The sequence below is a fragment of the Zalophus californianus genome, chromosome 10 (assembly GCF_009762305.2).
Source record: "Zalophus californianus isolate mZalCal1 chromosome 10, mZalCal1.pri.v2, whole genome shotgun sequence".
NCBI lineage: Eukaryota > Metazoa > Chordata > Mammalia > Carnivora > Otariidae > Zalophus > Zalophus californianus.
Window position 1 is genome coordinate 79535856 of NC_045604.1, and position 18395 is coordinate 79554250.

The 18395-nt window shown below is 49.4% G+C and overlaps 1 protein-coding gene across 4 annotated transcripts in view; it reads left to right on the plus strand.

The window, feature by feature from the left end:
* The window catches only part of SNX29 (sorting nexin 29), a 509507-nt gene that overhangs the window by 480171 nt on the left and 10941 nt on the right, over positions 1–18395 (plus strand). The gene's annotated exons all lie outside the window — the stretch shown is intronic.

Consider the following 18395-nt stretch of genomic DNA (forward strand, 5'->3'; position numbering starts at 1 on the left):
TCAGGAGGAGCCCTCTGGGAGTTACCTCTGTCTGGTGCCTGCTCTAAGTTCTCAAAGGTGGCTTGAATGGAAGCGCCCCCTGCCCCAAGCCCCATGACTGTGCCAGGACCATGGGCTTGGCCCGGGGCACATGGGGTCCCAGCACCACGGGGCACTACTGGGGTGGAGGTGGCATTCCTGGACTCCACGGCACTGCGATGAGCCTTGCCCTCAGCTCAAGCCCTGGGGACCCTGGGTCAGAGGACAAACCTGTATTGTCTCTGCCCAGAGTGGGCTTGGGTCTGTCCGGCTCTTCTCGGTTCCTCAAGTCTCCAGCCATGGCGCTCAGTGTGTACCCTGAGGATGGCAGCACTGATTGGCAAGCAGGTGCTTGGGCTCAGCAGGCAGGACACGGACAGCCCTGCTCTTCTGGTGGTTTGGGGGGTGGGGGTGAGGCGGAAGACTGAACAGGTGATTCTAACTGTAGGCAAGGGAGCAGGGCAGATTTCTCTGAAGGAGAGAGAAGTGGGCCATGTAAGGGTACCTGGGCAGGCCGTCCAAAATGGAGCTGAGAGAGGATAGGGTAAGGAGAGGTGGGCCCAGAGGCGTGAGCATGGACGGATCACGGGAAGTCTTGAAACTTCTGGCCACACTTGGAGCTTAGTATTAATCGTAGCATTTTGCTTTATGTTAAATGATGGGTTCTTGGGGACATAGTAGATGGAAAATCCTGGGGTAGAATTTTGACCTTGTTTTTAACAATTTTCATCATATTGGCCATATTTGAATGTCGGTGTGCCAGGCCCCTTCCCACTACTTTGCATTGGTGTCTTCTGGGCCCCACACAGCCGGGAAGGGGCTGGAGCAGGGCTTTGCTCTTGGCTCCAGGACCCCAGCCCCGGGGCCTGTGCCTCTACTGCCCCCTGCTTTCTGCAGCTACAGCGCTCTCGACCTCCACCCACATCTCTAAACTGAAAACAAAATAAGTCAGAGAAAGACAATTATCATATGATCTCACTGATATGCGGGAATTTAATAAGGCGGAGGATCATAGGGGAAGAGAGGAAAAAATGAAACAAGACGAAACCAGAGAGGGAAACAAACCATAAAAGACTCTTAATCTCAGGAAGCAAAGTGAGGGTTGCTGGAGGGGAGGGGGCCAGGGGATGGTGTGGCTGGGTGATGGACATTGGGGAGGGCATTTGTTGTGAGGAGCGCTGTGTCTTGTGTAAGACTGATGGAATCACAGACCTGTACTCCTGAAACAAATAATGCAGTCTATGTTAATAATTTAAAAATAAGGAAACAATGCTCCTTGATTCCCCTTGAAGTGGTCCCAGGGCCCGCCATGTTGGTGTCCTGGATGCTGCTCGGGGGGGCCAGGAGAGTCACCAGGCAAAATCTGTTCCAGCGTTTAGCTTGAGCTATGTTGGGTGAGAAACAGATGGAGGATTTGTGTGTGCAGGCAAGTACTCGTGAAGGAGAAAGCCCATTCCTGGCCCTTGTGCTTCAGGCCAGCAGGCAGTGCTGTCTTGGTGTCACGCAGCCATTGACAGAACTGATGAATCGCCAGAGTTTAGGCTAGAACAGCAGTCAGCAAACTGTGGTCCACAGGCCAGATCCCACCCACTGCCTGTTTTTGTAAATTCTGTTGGAACACAGCTACACGTATTTATTCACGTTGATGTGGTGTCTTCATGTTATGAGGGCTGAGTTGCATGTGTATTCTTGGCCCCTTCAGAAGTCCGGTCCCTGGTCCCTACACTAAAATATTGGAGCTGACCTGCCTGTTGTGGTATGGAAAACTCTCCATGATAGAGCTCTAAGAGGAAAAAGCAAGGTGCGGCACAGTGCATAAATTTCCACTTTTAGAAATAGCACACAGTATGGATTGGGCATATACGCACACCTGTGTTTATGGAAATGTTCTACATGCAATGGAGATCTAGAAAGATACATTGAAAAATCACCATGGTTGCCTGGAGGAGAGTGGGGATGGGGAGACTCACTTCATACATTTTTCTCTGCATGCTTTTTTACTTTGCACCACTTTGAAGAAAATAATTTAGTTCAACAAGTATATTGAGGCTTAAGAGTGGAGAAAAAGGAAGACGGAGAAGGTAATTTCTTTTGCCTTATTTAACTTTCTCAAGAAGATGGAACTCCTTTTTATACATGGGACCTTTCTTATTTGAATGTTATCTTCTAAGAATGACTTGGGGGAAAGCTGCAAGAGAAACTCAGAATTGCCCGTGATCTTGAAATGGAAATAAATTTTCACTTGAACCCTAGAGGTAGAGAGGCCTGGGGCACCATGGAAAATGAAGCCTTTCTTCATCTTGAGGTGGGTGAGCCATGCTTCTAAGTAAGGTGCTATCCTAGCGAGGGGAGCAGCACTTTTAAATACTCTGATGGTCGTCTTTTTCTTGGATGAGGTCTGATCTAGTCTGGAATGGTGAAACCAGGGCACATATCTGCCAGGAAAATACTAGAAAAATCTTCTTCACACACTGTGCTCAGACCTGCCCTCTTCCAAGGAGGGTTTAAAACTGTTTCTCTAGGAGCACCTGGGTGACTTGGTCTGTTAAGTGCCTGCCTCTTGATTTCAGCTCAGGTCATGATCTCCTGGTTATGAGACTGGGTGTGGAGCCTGCTTAGATTCTCTCTCTCCACGCCCCCTCTAAAAAAATTAAATTGTTTCTCGAGAACGTCTGATACAGTCCAACGTTCAACCAGTTTGCCAATCCACCCAAATACCTGCCTCTGAGCTCAAAGATAAATGGAACACTTCTCCTTTTAACTGGTCTTCCAGTCTGCAGAACTGCCCCCAAGTGATAGGGTACTTTAAATGTTTTGGCCCTCAGCCCTGGCTTGCACACTGGATCACCTGGCAGGAGTCTGAGTAGTACGGAGGTCAAGCCCTGCCCAGTGCAATAGGGCTGCTTCTTTTTAAGTCCCACTGGTGGTGGTTCTAAAGTATACCCAGGGTTGAGAACCCCAGCTTTTAAAAAGGATTGGAGGAGAGGCTGGGAAGATGGCAGAATAAGGGGACACTAAGCTCACCTTGTCCCATGGATAGAACTACCTCACACATCAGCATAAGTAATCCAGAAAATGACCTGAAGACTGTCAGAACAAATTTCACAAGTACAGGCAGAGAAGAGGATGCATGAAAGAGGGCAGGAAGGGCAGAGACGTGGTGGGGAGTGAAACAGACTGTGGCCGTCCATGGTCAGGAGGGAGCGGCGGCTGCAGAGAAGGGCAAGAAATGGACTACCGCACTGGGGGGCCTGCAGGAGCCGGACAAATTCCAGTGACACTTGGCTTCTAAAGTGGGAGGGACCGAATTTCCTGAGCTCTTAAAACTTACTTAAAGCCTGGAATTCTAAAACTAGCAGGCTCGGCTCAGCTCTGCAAGATAGTCCCGAGTCCCCACCCCTAAAGAGCCAGCAGGACAGGCAGCCCATGGAGATACAGCATAAAAGCAGCGGTTTGAAAAATGCCTGAGGGTTATTTACTCAACTCAAAGCATGTCCCAGGGAGACTCCTCCAGGAATAAAGGAGCTGGCAGGTGCATCTCCCTCCCCCACGCCCCAGCATTAGCTCAGGGTCACCTGCGGGAACCAGTGCCGTGCCAACATGTACTACGGAACTTACTTACACCAAGCCCTGCCCCCAGCACTGCAGGGACTGTGCCCTTTCCAGTCACATTTGCCTCAGTCCCCATGCTACGGATCCCCTCCCCCAGAAGACCAGTGGAAACCTTGCCAACACCACATCGCCCCACCCACACGTTTTGCGGGGCCTCGTCCTGGCAGCCGTGGTGGCAGACCCTGCGGAAGCCAGAGGCACCCTTGGTTAAAATTGCACACCCCACCCAGGGACCCAACGCTGTCCACAGCAGGCAAAGAGAGCCTCTGCAGGTGACTGAAGGAAGAAGCAGCAGGGTACACGCACCACACATAGGTGACAGCCCCTGAAGCGCCAGGCTCTGGGGTCAGGGGATGCTACACCACAAGGCACTATAGGACCTCTTCCTAAGGCCATTCCTTTCAAGAGCAGGAGCAGTAGCTCACTTTCCTGACACACAGAAGTAGACAAAATGATACAGAAGAACATGTCCTAAATGAAAGAACAGGACAAAATCACAGCAGGAGACCTAGGCAAAATGGATACAAGTATAACAGGTCTATAGAGAATTTAATGATCATAAAAGTCCTCGCTAGACTTGCAAAAACAGTGGAGGACAGCAACGAGACCCTTAACAAGGAGGTAAAAAAGCAGTCACAACACAATACAATGAAATTAAAAAATACACTGGATAGAGGGACGCCTGGGTGGCTCACATGGTTAAGCATCTGCTTTTGGCTTGGGTCATGATCCTGGGGTCCTGGGACCGAGCCTCGCGTCAGGCTCCCTGCTCAGTGGGGAGCCTGCTTCTCCCCCTTCCTCTGCTGCTCCACCTGCTCATGCTCTCTATCTCTGTGTCTCGAATGAATAAAAAAAAAAAAAACTTTAAAAAATACACTGGATGGAATAAACAGCAGGCTTGAGGAAGCAGAGAAATGAATTAGTGACCTGGAGGACAGAGTAAGGGAAAGTAAGCTGAGCGGGTGAGAGGAAAAAAAAAATTATGCAAAATGAGAATAGACTTAGGGGATTCTGTGGCTTCATCAAATGTAGTAACATTCATATTAAAGTGATCCAAGAAGAAGAAAAGAGGGGGAGGGGGCAGAAAATTTGAAAAAATAATAGCTGAAAACTTTCTAAATCTGGAAAAGGAAACAGATGTCCAGATATAGGAGGCTCAGAGACCCACCAACAAAATCAACCCAAGGAGGTCCATCCCAAGACCTACATTAATTAAACTGGGGGAAAGTAGTGATAATTGATTTTCTTTAGAGAATTGGATTTTATTTAAAGATTTTATTTATTTATTCGACAGAGAGAGACACAGCGAGAGAAGGAACACAAGCAGGGGGAGTGGGAGAGGGAGAAGCAGGCCCCCCGCTGAGCAGGGAGCCCGATGCGGGGCTCGATCCCAGGATCCTGGGATCATGACCTGAGCTGAAGGCAGATGCTTTAACGACTGAGCCACCCAGGTGCCCCTCTTAAGAGAATTTTAAAAGCAACAAGAGAACATACAGTTACTGCAAGGGGAACCCCATAAGGCTATCAGCAAATTTTTCAGCAGAATCTTTGCAGGCCAGAAGAAAGTGGCACAATATATTCAAAGTGCTAAAAGGAAAAGAAATATGCGACCAAGAATACTCTATCCAGCAAGACTACCATTCCAAAATAAAAGGAGAACTAGAGTGTCTCAGACAAACAAAAGCTAAAGGAATTCATAACCAGTAAACCAATCCTACAGAAAATGTTAAAGGGGACTCTGAGTGGAAAGGAACAGTAACTATGAACAGTAGGAAACACAAAAATAGTAAAAGTAAATATATCTGTAAAAATCCATTCAGGGACTCACAAAATAAAAGGATATAAAATATGACACAATATACCTAAAACATGGTGGGGTGAGGAATAAAGAATGGATTCAAACTTAAGCAACCATCAACTTAATATATTCAGGAGATGTGTAGATAAACTTCATGGTAACCACAAATAAAAAACCAGTAACAGGCAAAGAATAAAGAGAAAGGAATCCAGGTATATCACTAAAGAAAGCCAGCAAACCATAAGAGAGAGTAAGAGATGGAGCAGATAAAAACTGTAAGAAAACCACAAAACAACAAAATGGCAATAAATATCAATATCAATAATTACTTTGAATGTAAATGTAAATTAGGATTCCAATCAAAAGACATAGGGTGACAGAATGGATACAAAGAAAAAAATAAGACCATCTATATGCTGCCCACAAGAGACTCATACCAGACTATAGACACCTGCAGATTGAAAGTGAGGGGATGTGGAGAAACCTCTATCATGCAGATGGATGTCAAAAGGAAGCTGGGGTAGCAATACTTATATTGGACAGAATAGACTTTAAAACAAAGACTATACCCAAGAGACAAAGAACACTATATAATAAAAGGGGCAATCCAACAAGAAGCTATAACAATTATAAATATTTATGCACCCAACATGGGACCACCCAAATACATAAAACAGTAACAAACATAAAGCAACTGATAGTAATACAATAACATTAGGGTCTTCAGCACTCCACTTACATCCACAGCCAGATCATCTAAGCAGAATATCAACAAGGAAACAGTGGCTTTCAATGACACACTGGACCAGATGGCTTTAACAGATATATTCAAAATATTCCATCCTAAAACAGAAGAATACACATTTTTTTCAAGTGCACATGGAACACTCTCCAAAATAGATCACACATTAGGCCATAAAACAAGTATCAACCAACTCAAAAAGACTGAAGTCATACCATCCATCTTTCTGACCACAATGCTAGGAAACTAGAAATCTACCCAAGAAAAAATCTGGAAAGACCACAAATACGGGGAGGTTAAATAACATGCAACTAAACAATGGGTCAACCAAGAAATCAAAGAAGAAATCAAAAATTACATGGAAAGAAATGAAAGTGGAAACATTACAGTCCAAAATCTTTGGGACATAGCAAAAGCAATTCTAAGAGGGACGTTTATAGCAATACAGGCCTACCTCAAGAAGCAAGGAGAATCTCAACCTAACCTTATACCTAAAGGAGCTAGAAAAAGAAAACCCAAAACCAGATCAATGAAACCAGAAGAGATGGTTCTTTGAAAAGATCAACAAAATTGATAAACCTGTAGCCAGATTCATTAAAAAGGACTCAAAATCACAAATGAAAGAGGAGAAATAACAACCAACACCACAGAAATACAATCAATGTAAGAAAAACTATATGCCAGGGGCAACTGGGTGGCTCAGTTGGTTAAGTATCCAAGTCTTAATTTTGGCTCAGGTCATGATCTCAGGGTCATGAGATCAAGCCCCTTGCCAGGCTCTGTGCTTAGCATGGAGTCTTCTTAACTTTCTCTCTCTTCTCCATCCCCTGCTCATGCTCTCTTTCTAAAAAAAAAAAAAAGAAAAGAAAAATTATATGCCAAAGAATTGGATGACCTAGACGAAATGGATAAGTTCCTAGAAATACATCACCTACCAAAACTGAAGCAGGAATAAATAGAAAATCGGAACAGGCTAATGACCAGCAATGAAAGTGAATCAGTGGGTGCCTGGGTGGCTCAGTTGTTAAGCGTCTGCCTCTGGCTCAGGTCATGGTCCCAGGGTCCTGGGATCGAGTCCCACATTGGGCTCCCTGCTCAGCAGGAAGCCTGCTTCTCCCTCTCCCACTCCCCCTGCTTGTGTTCCCTCTCTCACTGTCTCTCTGTCAAATAAATAAATAAAGTCTTAAAAAAAAGAAAGTGAATCAGTAATCAAAAACTCCCAACAAACAAAAGTCCAGGACCAGATAGCTTCACAGGTGAAGTCTACCAGACTTCTAAGGAAAAATTAATACCTAAAGATACCACGATACCATACCAAAAAAGAGAGCTATAGGCCAATATCTCTGATAATCAGAGATGCAAAAATCTTCCACAAAATATTAGCAAACCAAATCCAACAATATGTTAAATCACTTACCACAATCAAGTGGGATTTATTCCTAGAATGCAAAGGTGGTTCAATATTTACAAATCAATCAACATGATACGTCACATCATTAAGAAAAAGGATAAAGACCATATGATCATCTCAGTATATGTAGAGAAAGCATGTGACAACGTACAACATCCATTCATGATAAAGACTCTCAACATAGAAGGTCTAGAGGGAACATACTGCAACAAAATGAAGGCCATGTATGAAAAATGCACAGCTAACATCATACTCAATGGGACAAAACTGAGAGCTTTCCTCCTAAGGTCAGGAACAAGACAAGGATGTCCACCCACCACTTTTATTCACAGTACTGTGTGTCCTAGCCACAGCATTCAGACAGCAAAAAGAAAGAAAAGGCATCCAAATTGGTAGGGAAGAAGTAAAACTTAATACTATTTTCAGATGACATGATACTATATATAGAAAACCTGAAAGACTCCACCAAAAAAATGGCTAGAACTGATACATGAATTCAGTGAGGTTGCAGGATACAAAATATGCAGAAATCTGTTGCATTCCTATAAGTTAATAATGAAGCAGCAGAAAGAGAAATTAAGAAAACAGTCCCATTTACAATGGCACCAAGAAGAATAAATTACCTAGGAATACACCTAACTGATGATGTCATAGACCTTACTTTGAAAACTATGGAACCCTGATGAAAGAAATTGAAGATGACACAAAGAAATGGAAGGACATTCCAGGCTTATGGATTGGAAGAACAAATATTGGTAAAACCCATAGCAATCTACAGATTTAATGCAATGCCTATCAAAATACCAATGACATTTTCACAAAAGTAGAACAATCCTAAAATTTGGATGGAGCCACAAAAGACCTCAAGTAGCCAAAACAATTTTGAAAAAGAAAAAACTGGAAGTATCCCAATTCCAGCCTTCCAGTTATATTACAAAGCTGTGGTAATCAAAACAGTATGGTGCTGGCATAAAAAAAAAATACACACAGATCAATGAATAGAAAACGCACAAATAAACCCACAATTATATGGTCAAGTAATCTTTGGCAAAGGAGAAAACACGCAGTGGGAAGAAAGACGATCCCTTCAACAGATGGTGTTAGGAAAATTGGACAGCTACATGCAGGAGTATAAAACGACACTTCTTCACACCATACACAAAAATAAATTCAAAAAGGATTAAAGATCTAAATGTGAGACCTGAAACCATAAAAATCCTAGGAGAGAACACAGGCAGTAACGGCTTTGACATCGGCCATAGCAACTTATTTCTAGATATGTCTCCTGAGGCAAGGGAAGCAAAAATACCCTATTGGAACTATATCCAAATAAAAAGCTCCCGCACAGCAAAGCAAACAGTCAGCAAAACTAGAAGGACCACCTACTGAGTGGGAGAGAATATTTGCAAATGATATATCTGATAAAGGGTCAGTATCCAAAAAGAGAGAGAATTTAGTAAAGTCAACACCAAAAACACACCTAATCCAATTTAAAAATGGGCAGAAGACATGAACAGACATTTCTCCAAGAAGACATACAGATGGCCAACAGATGAAAGATGCTCAACATCACTGATCATCAGGGAAATGCAAATCAAAACCACAATGAGATATCATCTTACACGGGTCAGAATGGCTAAAACCAACAACACAAGAAACCAATGTTGGCGAGGATGCAGAGAACTAGGAACCCTCATGCACTCTGTGGGTAATTTATTCTTCTTGCTGCCATTGTAAATGGGCTTTTCTTAATTTCTCTTTCTGCTGCTTCCTTATTAACTTGTGAATGCAAACTGGTACAGCCACCCTGGACACCAATATGGAGGCTCCTCAAAAAATTACCAAAGTATGGTAATTACAGAATTACCATATAATCCAGTAGTTGCACTACTGGCTATTTACCCAAAAAATACAAAAACACTAATTCAAAGGGATACATGCACCCCTATATTTATAGCAGCATCATTTACAATAGTCAAATTATGGAAGCAGCCCAAGTGTCCATCCGTAGAGGAACGGATAAAGAAGAGGTGGTGTGTAGACACACGCACACACACACACTCTCACACAGATTATCACTCAGCCATAAGAGTGAAATCTTGCCATTTGCAACAACATCTATGGATCTACAGAGTATAATGTTAAGCAAAATGAGTCAAAGAAGTACCATATGATTTCACCTACATGTGGAATTTAAGAAACAGAATGAAGGAGGGGAAAGAGCAAACCAAAAAACAGCTTAATCATGAAGAATACACCGAGGGTCACCAGAGGCTGGGTGGGGGGGGCAGGGAATAGCTGAAACAGGTGATGGGGGTGAAGAAGTGCACTTATGATGAGCACCAGCTGATGGACAGAAGTGTTGAATCACTATACTGTACTCCTGAAACTTAACAGAACAGCATATGTTACCTACGTTGGGGTTAAAATTTTAAAACAATCAGATGTTGGACTCAGACCTGAGTCTGAACAACTCTGCCACCTACAGTGCTCCGTGGGCCCAGCTGTTGTCCCTGAGCCTTGGTCTCCACTCCCGTGTGACAGGAGGGCCCACCACCTGCCTGGCCCTTGCTTTACAGAGCTGAGTAAGCCCAGGGCCACCCCTCACCCAGAGCCAAGGACCCCCGCATTCTGGGTCTACCGTGGGGTAGCACACAGACCTTGGAGTCACACGAGCAGGTCCTCATCCCAGCTGGGCCCTGCGGGAGAAGCGGTTTGCCCTTCCCGAGCCCCTGGGATCCTTCTACCTGGCCGTAGGGAGACTCGGAGGACCCAGCACAGAAACCACCCCCAGCTTCCCCGCCGCAGAGAATAGCAGCCCATGGTGCTCTGCCTAAGCTCCTGCCCAGCTCTGTTGCTCTAGAGAAAGCTGGGAGTTACGGGCTGGAGAGTGGAGTGTTTTTGGCTTTGCACTCGGGCCACTCAGCTCTGCAAGGACTCAGCTCTACCCTTATAGTGTGAAAGCACCACAGGCAATAGACAGGGCCCTGCTCTGTGTCCACCCACCAATTTCACCTTTTCTGTAGCTCCAGCCTTGCAAGCTAGGGTGGGGATTTTTTTTTTTTTTTTTTTTTTTTAAGATTTTATTTGACAAAGAGAGCACAAGCAGGGGGAGTGGGAGAGGGAGAAACAGGCCCCCCACTGAGCAGGGAACCCAACGCGGGGCTGGATCCCAGGAACCTGGGATCATGACCTGAGCTAAAGGCAGACGCTTCACCGACTGAGCCACCCAGGCGTCCCTAGGGTGGAAATGTTCTTACGGAATTTTATGGAGAGGGGAAGAACTCCAAGATGGGGAGAGTACAGTACATCGGAAGGGAGGGAGAAGACCTGGGATTCAGACAACTAGGAACCTGCCACCACTGTGCTCTTAACCCTGGGTCCGTTAACCTCTCCGTGCCTCCGCGTCCTCACCTGGAAAGGGGGTATGAGCGGGCCCTCCCTCCCTGGCTTCGGTGTGGTTTACCGCATACACGCAGGACAGTGAGGACAGTGCCTGGTATACAGCAAGCATGACATGAAGGTTAGTTGTTGCAGTTCAACCGTAGAAGTGATACGCCTCCGGCCATCAGGTCACACGCCGTGGTGCCCCAGGGGTCTTGCTCCAGAATGACCAGTTGAGCAGCCGCTCATTCCTCAGCCACTTACCAGGCACCGCTGTGCACCAGGCTCAAGGAGTGTGCAGTCTTGTGGACGGGAGACCAAAACATCACACAGACGGAATTTCTGCAATGGGAGATACGTACCACGAAGGGAATTTAGAAGCGAGGGACCAGGGTAGATGAGGGACAGTTTCTCCACTGGGGCAACTTGCAAGGAGCAACACGAAGCCCTGAGGAACAAATGTGGCCACATGGGGAGTCTCCCTGGTGGAGGGAGCATGGCCTGGTCCGCAGGTCTTAGGGAGCGTGAAATCTATTCATTGTGCAGCGGCAGCCTCTGGAGGGCTGTGAGCAGGGGACTGGGCTGGGATCAGCTTTATGTTTTAAGATACATGAAAGGAGGGCACCTGGGTGGCTCAGTTGGTTAAGCGACTGCCTTCAGCTCAGGTCATGATCCTGGAGTCCCAGGATCGAGTCCCGCATCGGGCTCCCTGCTCAGCAGGGAGTCTGCTTCTCCCTCTAACCCTCCCTCCTCTCATGTGCTCTCTCTCTCTCTCTCATTCTCTCTCTCAAATAAATAAAATCTTTAAAAAAGATACATGAAAGGAAATAATCTAACACCACTAATGCTTTCCTCAGACCCACTGATGAGTAGTTAAAGCTTGGTAGGGAAGGTGGTGACTGAAGGCTGGGGAGCCTTGGACCCCCGGCTCACAGCTCTGCAAGCTTTCTGGGATTTTGGATCCCTAGTCAGTGCATGCACAAGGGTGGTTCCTTCCTGAGGCAATGGTTCGGAGCAGGTGTAGCGGCTGGACCCGGTGGAGACTCGCTTCTGCCAGTGGAACCTGCACCAGACGTGCTCAGAGCCCCCCTAGGTGGCGTGTACTTGCTGTCACCACGGAGAGGGACCAGGGAGACTGCGCCTCGGGGGCCTCTAAGCAGCAGTGTAGGGGCTCCTTCATGCAGCCTTTTATTTTATTAAATGAGTAACGTGTAAGCCCTAGTTACAAACATTTAATTAGTGTCAATATACAGAACACATTGCCCTGTGTCTCCTGCTGATCTCTGCGTTTATGTGCATGTGCTCAATTTTCTCATTTGAGGTTTTTTTTTTTTTTTAAAGATTTATTTATTTATTTGAAAGAGAGAGAATGAGAGAGAGAGAGAGAGCACATGAGAGGGGGGAGGGTGAGAGGGAGAAGCAGACTCCCTGCCGAGCAGGGAGCCCAATGCGGAACTCGATCCAGGGACTCCAGGATCATGACCTGAGCCGAAGGCAGTCGCTTAACCAACTGAGCCACCCAGGCGCCCTGAGGTTTTGTTTTTAATGACGTTCAGATCCTACACTGTCTTCCGTTACCTGTTGTTTTCACATAATTGTATTTTGTGGAGGTGTGTGCACACGGGTGATTGCGAATATGCCACTGTGGATTTAATGAGCGTCCCAACCTACGAGCAGGTAGTCTGCAGGCTTCCCAATCAGAAGCCAGGCTGCATTGAATAGCCTCACACACATCTTTGTGAAAATGCTCCCCTATGTGTGTCGAAGGGACCCCCGGAAGTGGAGTTCCGGAGTCAGGATTCGCAGAGGATACATGTGCACCTTCGCACACAGCTCCCTCGGTTTTCCTAAAAGGTGTCCCCTGTTTGTACGTCCAGCAACCACCTAGGATCACCATCCCAGTGCTTGGTAACAACATCTTTTGCCAGCTTGCATTTTTCTGCTGACTGATAATGATCTGGGGCTGTACTGGATGCCCTGCAGACCTGCTCTTTCCACGCGTCTTCACAGAGCGCCTGTTCTGCGCCCCCCCACTCCCCCGACGTGCCAGCTTTGCATCTGTGAACCAGATTGATGGCAGCAGCTCATGCCGAGGGCTCTTGCAGGGGAGGCCGCACCGAGACCCAAACGAGAAGACAGAAAGGGGAGAAGGCCAGATGACCCTTCTGTCTTTGGGTACCAGTAACCACAGAGGCACTGGGTCAGGAATGTGCCCAGTGCCTGCTGAGAAGCCTGAAGGCTGGAGGAGATGGAGGGTAGCAGGAGAGGAGGCAGGACCACATCAGGGATGGTTGTGCAGGGTATCGTAAGGGTTTCACTCATGGGGGCGTGGATGATGAGAGGGTTTGGAGCCAAGGAGCGTCCTGATCTGGCTTGTTTTAGCTGGGTGGTTCCAGCCGTGACTCAGCTCCCCCGGCCTCAACAAGTATTAGCAGAATGACTAACAAACCGGTGTATCCCCCCTCCCCCAACGAAGTACCCACCGTACCCTTTCCCTGCATGTCTGTTGGACTGTCCACTCGCTCTTGGTGGGTCTTAGGAGCCCTTCAGACACTCTGGGCCTTCCATGATCTGCTGTCTCCCAGGCTGCGGGACACCCGTCTCTCGTTCTCTTCTGTGTTTCTGCTGGCTTGTAACACCACCCTTAGGGTTTTCTATGCTTTTTGTTCTCTGCACCTGCCGTGTTAAAACCACGGAGCTTTTACGGATAGAACAAACCTGGATGATGCTTCTGAGGGGGTACCTTATTAATAGTCTCAAAAGTCCTATTATCACCCTTTTGTAGGAGAGAAGTGAATATGGATTATTACTCCTGTTTTCTCAAAGTAAACCTCAAGAGCGTTCATGGCTTTCTGATTCCAAGGCCTGTGTTCTGGCATCACACACGGCCGCCTCTGCTAAGCTGGGCGTGTCCAGAGTCCTGTCCGACCAGAAGGACAAGGCTCAGTGCAGATGACCTTGCCGTTGGCAGTCTCTGTGGTTCTGCCTGAATGATTCCATGTGCCAGATGTAATTCTAGGTGCTGGGCAGATGGTGGTGAAGGGGCCAGAGTGCCAGTTGCCGTAAAGAAACTAAAATACAGTGACTGGGTGGCTCATGAGTGGAGGAGACTTTGGAGCATGACCTGCAGCTGAGGGACAACTGAGCAGAGCCGGAGGTGGCGTGGGCTGGACCCAAGGGCAGCCGGAAGCTGTAGAGGAGGGAAATGGAGGACTTCAGGCGAGGGGCAGAGGAATCCGTGAACTCAAGGAGACCATTCAGAAATCTGTTGGGAGTCCAGGCCAGAGGCCACGGTGGCTGGACCTGGGATGTCACCGTGGGCATGGAGGAAAGTGCAAGTGTTGCACATGTGTCCAGACGGAGAGCCCATGGGGCAGTTTGGCAAATTAGGCACGGAATGTCAGAGGAAGAAAGACCAAGGTGATGGGTCAGGCTTTGAGCAAGGAGGCAGATAGTTGTACCATTTAGGAGAGCTGAGAAGACCAGAGGAGGGAGAAAGGTGTGAAAGGGAAATTCAGGGTTTCTGTGTTGGCCAAGTTCAAGACCGGGAGACGGGCAGTGGCTACCATCGAGCCCAGAGTCCTACCGGTAAGGAGGAGAGATGGGACTGAGAGGGGCAGTGGCAGGACCCAGGCAGTGGGGGCTCTGGTAGGAACTGGCCATGGGTGGGGGATAATGAGAGGCAGAGAGAGAGAACCATCCAGCCCTTTCTCGAAGCAGCCTTTCAGGGGGAGGTCCCAACATGGCAGATGGGGTGCAAAAGCTTCTGGAATGTCGGTCTCAGTCTGCTCGGGAACCCGTGGGACACCCACTTGGGGTAATGGGCTCTACTTGAAGAGGCCCCCAGGCACCCCATCAGCATCAGGTGGTCTGTAATGATCAGAAGCCCATGCCCAGGGGCGCCTGGGTGGCTCAGCGGTTAAGCATCTGCCTTCAGCTCAGGTCATGATCCCAGGGTCCTGGGATCAAGCCCCGCATCGGGCTCCCTGCTCCACGGGAAGCCTGCTTCTCCCTCCCCGTCTGCCGGCCACTCCCCCTGCTTGTGCTTTCTCTTGCTGTCAAATAAATAAATAAAATTAAAAATTAAAAAAAGAAGCCCCTCCATGGTCCCTGGCCATGAAATAATTAAAGCTGATGTCTCGGGGGCTGCAGGAGGCAGTAGTGTTTCTGTGGACTCGAGCCATCCTCCTACGCACACTGGGTCTAATGCAGTTATCCTTCCTCCAGTAGCGTCATTTACCACAGGGACCCCCCAACACGCATGCCTTCACTTCTGGTACCCTGTCCTCCTGGCACCTGCTGTATCTTCCCCTCCAGCTCAGCTGCCCCCCACACCCCAGGCTAGTCTCCAGACAGAACTGGAACCTGTTTTCACTCCCCCCTCCGATTGCTCACTGTGCCCACGGGGGCTCGCCCTCCAGCACCCCTGTACTGTCAGCCCTACCCCTGCTCAGTTCCTGCTACCCCATCTTGGTTCTGACCTCAGCATCCTTCTCCGGGGGGCCGTACCAACCCTACAGGGCACCCTGGCTGGGGGGCTCCTCCCTGTCCTCGTTACTCCCGGCCCCAGTGGTAAGCTTTAGAGACTGTACATCCGAAGTGGGTTACGCTAATGGGGCTCCCCCGATCCTCAGGGGGGCTCACGTGGCAGTCCACAATCCAGCCCCCCTTCCAGTCTCAGAGCCCACCTCATACGGTCTTCCCAGACCCTTGAGATCTTTTTCCCTGCAAATATCTCCCTGTCCTCTGCCCCTTAGCCCAGAGCATGAGAAGAACTGGCCCTAGTCAGATGGGCCCCGGCTTGCGTCCTGCTTTCACCTAGGAGACGTGTGACATTTTTGCACCAGTCCCTGCACCTCTGCATGCCACACTCGACATTCTGTTCTAGACCCCGTGCGTGCAACAAGGTGGGTGGGAGGCAGACACTGATACAGGATTGGTGCTCAGGCCCCCCGCTCTCCAGTAAGCACCCTGTGACTGTCACCCGTAACCTCTGCACACCGGCACTGGCACCAGCCCCCGTGGCATCCCAGGAACAGAACGTCACAGCACCTCCCTCACGAGGCCAGCGCGTAAAGATCATATTGAAAATCATTAAATCACCAGAGACCTTTTGGGGTTAGGAACTGTGGGTATCCGAAGAAGCAACAGAACCATCTGTGGGTCAATCTGTGAGAGCAGAACTTCGTTCTTGGGCCCCAGATCTAACCACGAGGCAGGAAACCGAGGAAGTGCATGGAGGCCGCCTTCCCCTAATTCACGGGGATGGTCTCCCCCGAGGGAAACCTTCAGGACTGGGGCTGACGACTGGTACACAGGCACAGCTGGTCCTTTGGATCCCCATCGTAGGGGCCGGAGCCCTGAAGCGTGCCCACAAGCCAGTTCAGAGGCTGTGTGGCCTGGTGCACCTGGACCAACAGGCTCACAGCCCTGACACCACGGGCCGTGGGGGTGGAGCGGGGCCTCCCCTGACCCCGCAGATGGGAGGGCAGCTCTTCTTCATGGTTTGCACACCATGGAGGCAGAACGCAGTTCTCCTAACTCCTGCACACACGGACCTCCCCAGGGAGCCAGGTCTCAGAAGACAGTGGCTACAGCTTCGGGAGGAAAGAGCTCGGTCCCATCCGTGCGCCGGGGCCTGGCCTGGCAGCCAGCATCACCCATGCACAGCCATCCTCCAAGCCACGGCAGGCGGCTCCCAGCAAATGGAGTATTGACCGGCTCTCTGCACCCGGTTTACCAGCGAAATGAAAAGTAACTCTCTCCCCATGGCCATTTTTCACTGCTGCGTGGCTGAGACCATCGGATCGATGTCACCCAGGCGCTGGGACTGGGATACCAGGGAGGTGCACCCCAGAGGCTTATTAAAAAGAAGTCACCCCTGGGGCTCCTGGCAGGTGCTGCTTCCACAGACTCGATTTCTCTGGCGCCGCGATGGTAGCCAGCAGGAGGGACAAGGGCGAGTTTCTGTAAGGGCTGCTGAGCTAATTGTCAGGGAGAGAACCCCCAGCAGCTCGAGGAGAAGGTCCGTAGGGGACATGTGGGCTGTGTCCTGGGTGAGCAGCCATGCTCAGGAGGCGGCTTCTTCCACCACCTTCCAGCTGAGGGCCCAGGCCAGTTTCCAGCTGAGAACCAGATGCCCAGTGTCGGGCATAGGGAAGGGACGTCCCCCCACAGGGTTCCCGTCTCCAAGACCGGGAGTCCCTAGAGCCCAGGAAGTCTGCATCTCGTGGCCTGGGGGAAGGAGGCCCCTGCATCCATCTGTCCCTCACTTCCTGTCCCCTGGTTGAGTGCCTGAGACCATCCCCATGTGCACACCAAGATGGCTTTAACAGGACCTGAAGGACCGGACTCTGTTAGAGCGCAGCAACCGTTTTCTCAGAGGACATAGTTGCCGTGCGGGCGGGGACCAAAGCCAAGTTCAGCAGCAGGTGAAGAAAGCTACCAGGCACCCAGCATGGTGCCACGCTCTGTCACAGGGACCTGCCAGGGAAGATCCTGCACCGTCCCTCCTCTTTGTTTTTTTCAGCTTGGACCACTTCTTCAAATAGCCTCCTTATGACAGAGTGCACACGCCATACAGTTCGCCCACGGAGAGCGCACCCAGATCAGTAGCTTTGAGTCCAGAGATACATACAGCCACCACCTCACTTTAGATTTTCATCATGGCAGAAAGGAGCCCCGTGTTTCCACAGCCCCACGCAACCACTCACTTCCCATTTCTCCAGACAACCCTATTCTGGAGCTTCCCACGCATGGAATCGCGTAGTACGCAGACCGGTGAGCCTGGCGTGTTTCGGCCAGCACGGGGCTTGCAGGCCTTACCCGCGCCAGGGCACGGGGCGGGGGCTGGCAGCGTCTCCCCCTCTCAGGGCTTCCGGCTGGCCTGGGAGTGAAATCCGCATATGCCCGAGGAACAGGGCAGAGCGCGGGGTCACAGGTGCTCCGTGACACGGGAGTGATAAGGGAGACAGGACCCCCCAGCTGCCAAGACCTACCTGCTTCTACGTAAGGGGGAACCAAAGGCAGGTGTGGAAAAGTGAAGTTATGGGGGGCAGGGGGGCGCAAGGAAGAGAATTATTTTCACAAGATCTGATTGTACAGAATGCTCTTGGCCCCACTTCCCCTCCAGAAGACTTACTTTGCTTCTGGCATAGAAAGGACCGCTTTTCCGTGGAAGTTTTAGATGGTCTGCTTTTAAGGAAAGGGAGAGTCCTCTCCTTGCATTTGCTGCTTCTGACCTGCCTTGACCCCCGTGTAGTCCGCGGACCGCGGTGTGGCGCAGGGGTGCGTGCCGCGGGACTCGTCCCAGAGCCTCAGCACGCCCACAGCTGAGTCCCCCTCCCCCACTGGACGGACAGAGCACCTCGTCCGCTCTCCTGATGGACCCTGGTGGTGTCCACACTTTTGGGCCACTAGGACCATTAGGG